Source organism: Gambusia affinis, linkage group LG15, assembly GCF_019740435.1.
Source record: "Gambusia affinis linkage group LG15, SWU_Gaff_1.0, whole genome shotgun sequence".
NCBI lineage: Eukaryota > Metazoa > Chordata > Actinopteri > Cyprinodontiformes > Poeciliidae > Gambusia > Gambusia affinis.
In genome coordinates this window covers 11,477,761-11,489,271 of record NC_057882.1, presented here as the reverse complement: position 1 = coordinate 11,489,271, position 11,511 = coordinate 11,477,761, and the positions used below count along the sequence as shown (strand labels likewise).

At 39.4% G+C, this 11,511-nt stretch overlaps 1 protein-coding gene across 5 annotated transcripts in view; it reads left to right on the top strand.

The window, feature by feature from the left end:
• Positions 1-203: 203 nt before the first annotated feature.
• zmp:0000001168 (signal-induced proliferation-associated protein 1) overlaps positions 204-11,511 on the top strand; it is a 53,633-nt gene continuing 42,325 nt past the window's right edge. For 2 of the 5 annotated variants that reach the window (XM_044141146.1, XM_044141151.1), the window contains exons 1-3: positions 204-252; positions 1,272-1,506; positions 4,588-4,755. The gene's annotated coding sequence lies outside the window, so the exon portion shown is untranslated. Of the gene's footprint in view, positions 253-1,174; positions 1,507-4,450; positions 4,756-10,700; positions 10,826-11,511 lie in introns of those variants that run through there. The other 3 variants (XM_044141148.1, XM_044141150.1, XM_044141147.1) reach the window with 3 other exon arrangements.

Here is an 11,511-nt window from a genome sequence, read left to right as displayed (position 1 = left end):
GTGTCTTTAATGGTGCATATTAAGAATTTTATTATTTTTTTTGGCTTGCATGAAGAGAACGTCGTGCAGTCTCCACTTATCCTCATCAGATGTAAGCAGATCTTACTGTGGTTTCTGCACATACGCTAAAGAAACTTACTTGGCCACTAGAGGGCGGAATTGAGTTGGCTATTAATTGCTACGTTAGAGCGGAGAATGACGGATGCTTAAGTTCAGTGTTTTTGTTACGGAACAAATACTGGATAAAAGAAGGTAAGGCAACCCAATATATAGAGCCGTTGCAAATACATTTAACCTTAACAGAAAGCAATTACTTTTCTTCATGAAGTATGACATTTTGACAGGTTTAGTTTAGCATTTTATTGGTTTATGTGAAATTTGAATAGCTAACTTGACACGATGTATCTGCTTCGCCACATATTAGCTCCAGTTCGACAGCTGGACTCAATAAATCATCATCTTTAATTTATTGAGACAGTATTCTCAATAAATTAGAATATTTTAAAAAAGGTTTCATTTATTAAATAGAAAAGTAAAACAAAAACAAAGTTATTGCGGTTTGTTTTTCGTTAGTTTTGATTACGCTAGCTTACATTAACCGGAAAACCTCAATTTAATTCCTCTGAAAATTAGAAGACCAACAAAATATATTTTACACAAATTTGTCACTAACACAATATAGAAGGTAAGTGGAAAGCCACTAAAGGTCATTGCTTAAAAAAAGTTGGAGATGGAGAAAGAAAATTAATGGAAAAGTTGCTCAACAGGAATAACCCGCATCCTAGAGAAGATTATTTTATTTTTACTAAGTACATGTCCACATGGTGTCACTGTAACATCGGACAGTGTTCTTGGGAAGTTTCTCTTCAAAAACCAAAGATAGTTAATTCATGTTTTTGGTCAAAATGCCACCAGCTTGAAAGTAGATATTGAGAGCATGTGTATCTGGAAGTGGATTGGTTGTGTCAAAATCTGGAGGGTTGGACCAGTGTGAAAATTAGTTATAGTCAATGCTGGGTTTATTTCTTTTAGTCAATAAGATTCATTTTGGTATGATATAAGTAAATGGAGCTCAGTCAAAATGTAACATGATTTCCTGTTCTTGTAGGCTGTGATGATTTCTCCTTTTAAGGATCACCTCTCAGATTAAAACACAATAAAAATTAATCCTCTAACCATTAATTGGTACACCAAGACATGGGCCTGTTTGTTAGAAAACTGTTTTAACTATCATCTCCTGCCTCTGTTTTTAATTTTCTTATCTCCCCAAGACACACTCCACCAACACGGCAGGCCTCTCCTCCTTCCCTGCCCCCAACCTCAGGCCTGAGGTGTTGACCTCGTAGCACACACACACACACACACGCACACACACAGCCATATGTTACGGCCAGGACGAACCTCCACGCTGTCATTAGGGGGATGGTGCTGGACACTGTGCTGAGGTTAAGCAGAGTGACTCATCCTCTCCTTGAGCATCACCAAACGATTTGCTCAAATTTGCAGGTATGTTGTTCCTTTCGATGCTGTGCTGGATGATGATGGGGATGGAAAACAACGGGGTTAAACTCCTGTAATCTCATTGCTGCTAAGCAGGTTGAGTGTTGTGATGATCTCAAACTGCACTGGCCTCAAGCTTAGGACGTACACAGAGGTCTTTATAAATAAACACACCGTCACGCAGATGCACACACTCCCACTTTCACCTTTGCCCCTGCAGCTTTTGTGTCTTTATCTCTCGTGTGCAGAAACATCAGTTTAGGTGCATGTAGGTGGTTTTAACATTACAAGCCAGACCTTTCTGCAAAATTAATCAAACTTGGTTTAGAAAATTTATTTACTAATTTTTTCACTTAAATGTTTCAGATTATTACTTAAATTTTAATGATGTATATATATATATTTGACTGCTGTTTTGATGGTCTTCTTCTCAAAAGCTGTTCCACACCAGATGTTTGAAAATCAAGACGGCTTTCGACTACCATGAGTGAGGGATTTTTTTTGTTGTTGTTTTTGCTTTGTTAAGATCCCCAAACTCTCCCATGGATGCCATTTCTTTTTCTCAGTCATTTTCTTATGGTTGCATCATGAACCTTATGAGTGAAGAGAGGTCTGCTTGCCTTTTGGGTTTTGGGTTCTGCAGTGGATAATTGTTCTCACTGCGGTTTGTTGAAGCCTGACGCCTTAGAAACGTCTTTTTAACCACCTCCTGACTAACTGACTTCAAAAGACTTTATCTATTGAATGTCTTTAGATCAAGTCATGATGTGACACTTTCTGAGATTTTTTTAAACCTATTTCATCTTGTTAGAAAGGTCCAATTTAGGAGATTCCTTGATTTTACAGTTCAGCTCTAATAGCCTTTAGTAAATTTTAACTAATCTCTCCAAAAAATGTTATTAAATGTTATAAGATGCAATTCCTTTTTAAAAAAGGGTTTGATTTGGATATGCATAACCAAGATAAGTCCGCTGGTTGGGTGCCAGGGCAGTTATTCATCCAGCAGCCCGTCGTGTTTTTGAGTTAAAAAATGTTTAAAGTTGACAGGAAATTTTAAAATATCACTTGATAATTATATGTTATTGAAAGATTGGAAGATTAATACCTGAAGACCAACTATAAAGTCTTAAAAAATGCAAACTGGAAAAAAAAATTAAAGAAATAAGCAATGCCTAGCCTGGTGGGGGCACAAGTAAAACCTGGTGGCCCACCAGGCTTATAGTACACTTGGGAAAAACCCTGTATAACATTTTCCCCTTAAGAAGATCACTTCTGGTTCTAAGGTACTACCCTTTCTCAGAAATTGAGATGGTCTCCACAAGTAAACTTTCTTTGGCAACTCAGAAAGTGCAACCTGCCACAGGAGCAGTTATTTATCTTTTACACGTCCGTCATTTTGTGATGCTAAGCAGCAAAGCATAACGGGCCCAAACAGCAAAAGATAATCAGGCCTGCAGAGAAGATCATCAGGTCAGGTCAGGGGAAAGGCAGCTAACCTCTCTGCAGACCCCACACATCCTGGACACAGACTGTTTATATTTTGTTCTTCAAGTCCAAAAACACAGATAGGGCTTCTCGCCACACAGGTTTTTTGGTTGTTCAGGTTGCATTAATATAACCTTCTTTTGTAAAAACATTGTATCTTACATAAAAATCTATTATGTCATATAATATTTTTGATATTTAGATAAAAAAAATGTGGTTCAATTTCCTTGTTTGTTTGTACAAACGTGGCCTATATTGTTGATTCTGAAATGAAAGGAAATTGTCATTTGAAAACTGCGTTTTTATGTTCACTCTGGTTTTCTTTGTCTCGTATGAAAATTTGTTTTACAATGTGAAAGATTTTAGTGCAACAAAAGAGGAGAAAAAAATAAATCTGAAATACTTTTTCATAGCTCCGCATGTCATTGATACAAGCCTGGATATTCAGCTCTGCCTCTGAAACTCTGGCTCAGCAAGTCCTGTCAGAGTCAAACCATGTTAGAATGAACTCAGAATCTAGTTACTCTACCTCTGTAATGTTCATTATTTCAGGCTAATAAAAAAAAAGCAAACATTGGCTCTCTACTTTTGATGCTTGTTTCCTGAACAGGAATTAAAGATGGAGAACCAACCAACATTTTGGTTTTAGTTTAAAACTTTGATAAATTGTGTTGTACTTATTACTTAGACCAACATTTAGCTGTATTCAAATCTACAACTCAACCCAGAACAACTGGAACCAACATCTAGTTTTTTACCTCTCTGCTCCAGAACAAACTTTAGATCCAGAGAAACCTCTACTAGTTTATAAATTATGGACTCCTTATTCTTATTCTTATTAAACATGGGGAACCAAGATGTAGTTTTATACTTTTACCGTTTCGTCTCTTTTTTTTGTTTTGTTTGTATTTCCTTATAACTCATGTCAGGCACTTTGAACTGCTTGTTGCTGAAAATGTGCTACATGAATAAAATTATCTTACAATGAGCAGCTATTTTCTTCCAGTGTGCTTTTATGTTTATGTTTTGTGGAGTCCTTTAGAAATACGTTCCTCGTCACCCAACTTGGTTTTTATTCCCAAATTGTCATAGGGGACCACGTAGCATTTTTTAAAAAGTTCTCCACAAATGGGAATAAACGAGCAGAAGTAGTTATTTCGGCATATTGCGTCAGCATCCAACATCCCACCACGTTGCTTTTTGTCATCTTGTGTTGTTGTTTGAGCCTATTGAGCATGTGCTTCTGCAAATGTTTAAAGTGACCCCCTTTGCACGTCGGTGTCGGCCCTCCTCTCTGTCGCTGCGGTCTGTCCTTCTCTCCGACAAGGAGCAGGGTAGGAGGGAGAGAAAAAGGGAGGGAGTCGGAGAAAAATGGGGGACGGCTTTGCTGTGATGTGAATGGAGCGCGAGAAGGGAGAGAAAGAAGGAGGGAGGGAGAGAGGGAGGGCAGCACAAATCAACCTGCCTCTTCTTGACTTCAGCAAACAGCACAGAGGAGCTCGCCTGTAGGCGCAGGGATCTGGAAGTGTGTGTGTGTGTGTGTGTGTGTTCTGCGAGCTATTTGGCCGATTCTTCTTCCTTTTTTTTCCCTTTTCGGTTTAGAGGAAGGGAGGACAGCCCTGGGGAGGAACCGCAGCGGCAGGAGGAACGAGCTGCCTCACCGTGGAGATAGATAGCAGAAAAATGCTGTCATGGGGAGAGAAGGAGAGCGAGTCGGCAGAGAGGAACAGGATGGAACAAGGCAGGGTCGAGCAGGACTGAAATGTGGAGGTAAGCCTCGTCTTTCTGCGCTCCTGGCCCGCCTGCGTCCTCTTTGTGCTGATAATGAATCTGGACGGATGGGACCGTGTTTCCTCTGTATCGGCACGCGTGTGCTCTTACAGGCTCCCCATCCATTCAGAGACAATGTAGGGGATACAAAATAACGAGCAGGCATCCTCCCCCCTCTGCCTCATGCCCTTTGTGTTTCTGTCACCTCCCTGGAAATCACGTTCTCCTCAGTTAGAAATGCATAGAACCTTAAAAATTCACTCACGACATTGGACATTTGAAAGCACCTCACAACCTTTGTCGCATTTCATCCCAGGCCTGCCCTCCTCTCCTCCTATTCCGACACTAATACACCCCCCCCTCCATCTCCTCCTTTATCATCTACCCCTTCACACACAAACACACTGTCATCTATTCTGTCTCCCTCCATTGTGTGCCCTCCAACGAGGCGATTGTCTTAAAAACCAATGTTATGACATTGTCAAGAAGGCGCCGCGAAACCTTGAGCGCTTCTGGCTGCAGGACTTAGAGATGAGGGGCAAGGTGGATGGAGCAGGGGGGGAGGATGGATGGATGGATTGAGGAGGGGGGGGGGGGCACTTAGAGAATGAAAGATGCAGGGATAACAAAGAGAGCATCCATATGTTTCATGTTTTCAAATCCTGCTCCGTCAGTCTGGAATGATTTGCAGAGACGATGATGGAAGGGAGACGCGCGACCTGGACCAGGGTGTTGTTTTCAAGGTGGCAGAGAAAATGAGGGATGCAGGAGTCAGGCTCTTCATCCTTGGCTGGTTTAAACATGGGGCTGTGCGTCAGGGATACAGGGTCCTTACAGAGGCTGCAAAAAGAAAAGCTGAGCGGCAGGCAGCGGCGGCTTATGTAAGCCAGTGCACTCAAAGGATGGGCCATTTCATTTACGTTGAGCATCATGACTCCTTGTCCAGGCTGGTGTTCACTCTGGTTGGTGTCAACATGTTGAGGGATGAAATGCAGCTGGAGCTGACAGGACGGGAAGGATTTATTCTTTTATTCTGTTTACCAGGGTCGACTTTAACTTGAAGAATCCACCTTGTTGTTCTCCTCCTGCAGAGGCTCACCGTAACAAATATTTCAGCATCAAGTGCATGATGGTGCTCAAACAACACAGACTGACCTTTAAATTTAGCTGCTGATGACGTTTATATTTCTGCCTTCCTCTTTACATCAAACCTAAAAACAGTGAAAAGCCTTCATAAGTCAAATTCGCAGTTTCCCACTGCACATATTTCTAAAAGCCATCTATCGTTTTTTTCTTCTCGTCTTGTTGCTCTATAAAATAAAACATGTTTCATTTCTGGTGACAAATTCAAAAGTTCACAGGTTTGAATACTTTTGTAAGGCTGTGTTTCACCCACCAAACAGATTCAAGTTATAAAACCGTTTTAATTGTTTTAGGTCTACATAGCATAGAACCAAATATAATCTAAGTTAGTAAATTACCAAAATAACTGAAGCCTTTTGTTTGATTTCTAAGTTATAATTTATTTTTGGTTCCCAGCATTTTACATTGAAACGACTACATTTTGCTTGCAGTTCTCCCCGGGAAAGAGGGTTTAAAAGTCACACTAATGGAGATTTACTCCACTTATTATAGTGTGGTAATTAGATTAAATTGGTTTTCATTATTTTTTGTAATCTAATCACCTCAACCAATTATTTTAGCCTGTGCTTTGAGAGTTAAAGCACTTTGTGTTAGTGGGGAAGGGCAGGTGAGAGTTTTTGGGAGTAAAAATGCAAATAACCATTTAATTTGAAATGATAAAAAAAAAAGACTTATTTGAAGATATTTTTTTGTTCCATTTTGACTCTTGAATGGAGTGAAAAGTAGTTCTGCTTTTACATATCACCCTTTGTCTATCCTCTTCCTACAATCTACATTTTGATAGACATTTAATGATTGAAACATTGCATTATTATTATTATTATGATAAATTCTTACTAATTTGACAGTGTAGCCTGAACACTTAGAGTTTAGTTTGTCAGAGTACAAAATAATTGATTGTCTCTTCCAGATTCAGTAATTATTTTTTATCTAACTTCTAAGCCAAAGAAGAAAAGGCTACATCTGAAAATCATTGTGCATTTCCACTGCTATCCTTGCATTTAAAGGATAAATTAGCAGCCAGGAGCTTTTTGTTAAATGCAGTTAATTAATTATTTGTGAGCAAGTGAGAAAATCTCCATAAATACTGCAGTTTTTTGCTGTAGAGTCTGTGGGTGTGTGTTAGCTTATTCAAAGTAAGGAAAGAGAACGGTGGATGTAGGTAAATAAGTATTGCTGCTCATCAATCTGGGAAAAACCCTGTAGGGTCATTTTTTAAGATTTTCATTCAGCTGGAAGGAAAATATGAAACATAAGTGTGAAATATTAAGCTTTTTACATGGATAGGAGAGGATGTCCCTCTAAATTCTCAGAGAAATTACAATCCCATATTCACACAGACCTAAATCAGCACGTTGCTGAGAGGAATTTCCACAGAACAGGCATGAAAACAGGACATTATCTGGAGTCCTGAATGCTTGAGTAGAAGTTGGTTGACCTATCAGACTTTAAGCTTCTTTTTCCTGGGATAAATATGGGTGAAAAAAATGGAGCTAAATCATGACAATAACTGGCCAGAATAAGGAGGGACGACTGGACAAGAACATCTAACAAATAGGATTTGTTTGAAAGGATTTCCAAAAGAAAGTTGCTTCTTTCTGAGAAGAATATGACGGTATAAAACCAAACTACCAATCAGCAGAAAAATGAGGCAGCTCTTAAAAATGGTGGTGGAGAGTTGATGATTTGGTCTCTTCGGTTGACCTTTCAACTCCTGAGTCAAGCGTGAATTCCCCTGAATCTGTTTAGATGTGTTGAGTTTTTTCCTCACAAATGTCAGTGGTGTGTGGGGATGTACTTCTTTTTTCACGTACTTTTCCATTTGTGTTTCGTCTTCAGATGTGCCGTACACGTTGCATCTATTGGCCGAGGTTTTATACAGTCAATATGAGATTTAAATGAAAGTAAATACTATTTTAACCAGAGCAAAATCACACTTTTTTTTGCTAGTCAGTCTTTATTTCTGAAGCACTTTTCCCCAGAGAGATTTCAGAGTAAAACATAAAGTGTTGAAAGGGCAAACAAAGAAATATGCCTATCTGTGATGGGGGGAAGCTTGACGATTTGGTAAAAGTGGAGAATAAAAGGCAAACATAACATGCAAAACTAGAAAAAGTAGAAATTTTGAAAAATGTATGATATGTAAAGCTTGGTAAAAAGAAGTAAACCCATTAAAAGGGTGAGACTGAGAATACATTAACATATAAATATCAAGTAACATAAATAGTTAGAGTTAAAAAAGGATAATATGTCAGACTTAAATCAATTAAAAAAAAAAGAACCATAATGAGTGGGTGTTTGCTGGTATCTAGGATATTTTGCTGTGGGTCAAAAACAAAATCTACCAGCCAAATTTCTGCAAATATTTTACTTTCCAGGCTTCTACAACCTACACAGTTGTCTGCTTTCAGTTTGTGCTGCACAAGATTATCATGTAGGATTTAAATATCGGGACGTTACTAGGCAGATTTTGCTGTGGGCTGAGTCAGCATTATATCATCCGTGGTTTTTTTAGGAGTTTCTTTTGTGTGACTACACCCTGCCAGGCTCCCTGTAGGGGCTCACAGTGAGGAAGGCAGCTTGACAAGCTGAGCCTCCCCCTCATCGGATGGCAGGATGCCTCCGATATGAGCTGCTGGGTGAATCCTGTCAAGTTCTCTACGCTCTTACCTGGCCCCAGTGCGCCACTGGTCCTTTTGTAATCGTTTTTTTTCCTCCTAAATAACACGTAGCGAAAAGAAACATAAATTGTAGGGGAAGGCGCCGTGATGTTCAGGGTCACCTGGAGATTAAGAGATGAAGAAGTATGATAATTATCTACTCAGCTGCGGCCATTTTATTATTTGTGGAGGCCTGGAGAGTTACTGCTGTGCTTTTCAAAATAACCGTCTCGATGCTTTTTCTATTAAAACGTCACTCAGAAATTTTACAATCCTCATTATCTGCGCAAGACAAAATGTTTAGACTTTTCTAAACATTTTACACATTGGAGGAACAGCCGCCGACTTAACACTGGAAAAATCATCTATCAACCTTGTTAGCCTGGTTCAGAAATGAGAAGACAAATCATGTTCAATTAGCTTAATTGTTGTTTAAGCTGCAATACGAAAGTTTTATAAAAATATCTACAGTATATTTTGCATATTTGTTAAAGGTGTCACTATGTTGCAATAACTCCTCTTCCTCTTCCCTGTGGTTCTGCTGCCATCTGCAGAAATACATCGCACAGTCATAAACAACCAATCACAGCCAGGAGGAGTGTATTAGCGCTGTCAATCATGCTCGTGTAATGGTGTAAAAACAACTTAACATTACAGAAAAACTGTTTATAGATGTCCATGCTAACTAGCTTGAGCATTCAGGCTCCATTGTGTGTAAGGAGCTGTACCAGCACAGACCAAGCTCATACACAATCTTAATTGACAGCGCTGAGACCCTCCTCCTGGTTCTGATTGGTTGTTTCTGACTGATGGCAGTAGAGCCACAGGGAGATGGGAAAGAAACTGAATTTTTTTTATTTTATTTCACAGATTATTTGCCTCATACTTTTACAACATGTTGACAATTTTAACAAAAAATGTAAAATCATATATTCTTTTAAATAATAATAATACCGCACCTTTAAATGACCCTTTATAACTATTTCAGTTATTAAGATACAGACTCTTGCAAAAGTCTTTATACCCCTTATAACTTTTGACCTTTTGTCACATCACAACCACAAGCTTCAATATATTTGTTTGTAATCTAAAGCAGAAGAAAAACAATACATGGTTTTCACCAAATCAGCAAATAAACATCTGGAATCTTTTATCTTCTGTTGATAATTTATGTCACTGTCCTTCTATTGTCAAATATTTTAAACATAATCAAGGAATGTAAAACCTTTTTATGTCACCTTAGTTGCTGTTTACATAGTTTAGTTTTTAGAGACAAACCCTGAAGTAATAAAATATTGTTGTTTTTTGTTTTTAATGTAAGAATCTGATACAAACCAAACATGTTCACGCTGTCCATATGGACAGCAGTGTCATACACACGTTAAGCCATTTTGTGGTGCAGTGGCTCTTTGTCATTGTTCTCGCCGCTATTACTGAAGAAGTGCACTCAGGGGCATTGAGAGCTACTGAAAGCAAACCGGGACCGGCCATTCATCCAGGCACCACGTCACTCTGTCATAATACGTGGTCGATGAAGATTGAAAAAAGGCAGAAGGCATGCCATTCCGATCGCAGTTTTAAAATACTCTCACAGAGCCTGCTATTCTGGGAGCGATGTGCGAAATATGAACGATCGTCACCGCGTTCGTTTCTCTCAAGCATGGAGGAGGAAGTTGCTCTCTCAAACTGTTTCATTTGCACGTAAAAAGGCGTTTCTACTAAAGAAGTGAGAGCGGTTTCAGACTGTACGCGTTTTGTCCCATTACGAAGGCCAAGCGGTGACCACACTCAGAACACTGACAGAGATGCAAGCTTGGTGACATACAGGGGGAAGAGACTGTTTTGGTTTCTTGTTTTTGCGTCTGAATTTCAGCTCTGTTTCACTTCCCCTTTTTTTCAGTCATTTTCACTAAACAGAGCTAATAAGTGAACTAAACATGCAGACAGGTTTGAGCCATGCATACAGGTACTATTGCTTCCTTCTTTCTCTATTCGTGTTCAGATACCTCAGACTGACTCAGACGCAAAAACCACAGATGTGCAGAACATGTTCCTTGTATGCACATGTTCCATCACAGCAAAGCTGCAAAAAGTCAGCCGTCATCTGCGTCACCGGTTAACAGATCGGTGCTTTTTTTTTGTCTAGGTCAAAAGGTGCAGTAATGTTGATACAACTGACACAAGGTTAGGAGAAGTGAGCTGCAGCAGCATGTATTTGTCACATTAACTCATATAAACAGTCTAGATTTGGGATTTTTCCTCTGCAGGTGAGTAATTCTTTATTTGTTTTGCTGGTTCTGCATATTTTTTCCAAGCTTGCTTGATTTCTGATGGCTTCTCTAAGGTTTTTTTTTTTATTTTTTAAACCCCCATAGCTAGAACACCCAATCATAATTTTTCTTGTAAAACATTTAAAGTCGTATAGTTAGGAGAAAAGCTGTTATTTCCTCTCCTCGCTGTAAAAGCAGGAGGAATAACCTAGAGTGATGCCAGTGCCACCAAATCCAGCAGGACACATCAATCTGTTTCTCCAAATAATGAGAGTCATTATTTGGAGAAACAAATAAACACTGAGCTTATAATGGACATGGATGGAACCAATGTAGCTTGTAAGTTAAATGGCAGCCATTACGGAGCGACCCGTCTTAGCTGGTACCTTTACTCATAATCAACACTCATTTAAAGAAAGCACCGACGGTTTTTAGTTCGGCTTGCTGGTAAACAAAGAACATAAGCGACAAATGGAGATGTGTTGGCCGTGCAGCTGTCCCGCGTACGCTCGGCTGCATTTCAGTGCTCGACAGAGACTTTGAGGAAGCGGAGGAGGTCAGCCTCTCTTCCTCTGAAAGCAGACAATGTGGATTCAAAACGCTTTACTGTGCTGTTTAGGCAATATTGAGCAATCTCTTTTGGGTTTGCACAGATGATAGTGGAGCAACAGTGAAGCGTTGAG